This window comes from Triticum dicoccoides, chromosome 5B (assembly GCF_002162155.2).
Source record: "Triticum dicoccoides isolate Atlit2015 ecotype Zavitan chromosome 5B, WEW_v2.0, whole genome shotgun sequence".
Classification (NCBI taxonomy): Eukaryota; Viridiplantae; Streptophyta; class Magnoliopsida; order Poales; family Poaceae; genus Triticum; species Triticum dicoccoides.
In genome coordinates this window covers 485,202,640-485,204,242 of record NC_041389.1, presented here as the reverse complement: position 1 = coordinate 485,204,242, position 1,603 = coordinate 485,202,640, and positions in this window count along the sequence as shown.

Genomic DNA, 1,603 nt, shown 5'->3' with positions numbered 1-1,603 from the left:
GGGCGACGACGTCGGGGCAAGGCTCGGCGGCGACAACGACGAGGAGTAGCGTGGGGTGTTGGGGCGGAGAAGAAGTGATTTTTGCAGAAACTGCTAAATGTTTCTTATATAGCAAAGGCTTTGGTCCCTGTTCTTGGCACCAACCAGGACCAATGCCACCCTTTAGTCCCGGTTGGTACCACCAACCGGGACCAAAGGTCTCTTTTCAGCAGCCCAAAGGGCGGGAAGCAGAGGCCTTTGGTCCCGGTTGGTGGCACCAATCAGGACTAAAGGGAACTGGTACCAATGCCCCCTCCTTTAGTCCCGGTTGGTGCCACCAACCGGGACCAAAGGCCCCTGTGCTGCCCGTGTCGCGGCCAAAGTTTAGTCCCACCTCCCTAGTTGAGAGGGGCGCGCAGTGGTTTATAAGCTCCACTGCCGCACCCCTCTCGAGCTCCTCTCCATTCCAGGCTTACAGGCCTAATTATTACTGCTATGCCTGATGGGCCTTCTGGGCCTTTTGCGGGCCTGAATCCTGGCCCATGGATGGGTTTCTAGTCGTATTCAGGCCGTGGTGGCCGAGTTGATGGCAATTTTTTTATTTTTTCCCAGTTTTTTTGTTTTCTTTTTTGCTTTATTTATTTTGTTTTGTTTCTACTTACAACGAAATACTTATTTATTTTATTTTATTTTGTTTATAATTACTTATTAATTTTATTTTATGATAATTCTTTTTGCTATTAAAGTTTCTAACAAAAAAAGTTCTTTATGAAAATTCTTTTTGCTTTTAATGATTTTGAATAGAAAATACTTTGATAATTTTAGTTGCATCAATTTTATATAATTTTAGTTTCAATAATACTAGAGGTTGCTTATAATGTTTTGAAGAGAAAATACTTTGATAATTTTAGTTTCATAAATTTTATTTATGTTATTAAAGTTTATTTTTTTATTTTGTTTATACTTATCTATTTTATTAAAGTTTATATTGTTTTGTTTCAAATTACTTATTTATTTTATTTTGTTTTGTTTTTGACTTCATTTGTTATTTTTTATGCATTTACTGATTATTTAGAGCTATAAGACCATGAAATTGAAAAGCATTTGAAATGAACTTTGAAAAGGTTCCAAGTTGGCATGGTATCATCATTTCACCCACATAGCATGTGCAAAAAAGTACAGAAGCTTACGGCAAAAACTGGATGCACTTCGTGTACAAAACAGACAATCTACTTCAAAGTATCAGGGTTTCATACGGAAACTCGTCTGTTACAAAGGAATTTCATTTTTTTGAACTTATTTGGACTCCATAGTTTTTCTGTGTTCAAAATATACCATTCAAAGCCACATCATCAATTTACAACCCTTTCTGACTTCATTTGTTATTTTTCATGCATTTACTGATTATTTTGAGCAATAAGACCATGAACTTGAAAAGCATTTGAAATGAACTCTGAAAAGGTTCCAAGTTGGCATGGTATCATCATTTCACCCATATAGCATGTGCAAGAAAGTACAGAGGCTTACGGCAAAGCCTGGATGCACTTCGTGAACAAAACAAACAATCTCCTTCAAAGTATCAGGGTTTCATACGGAAACTCGTCTGTTACAAAGGGATTTCATT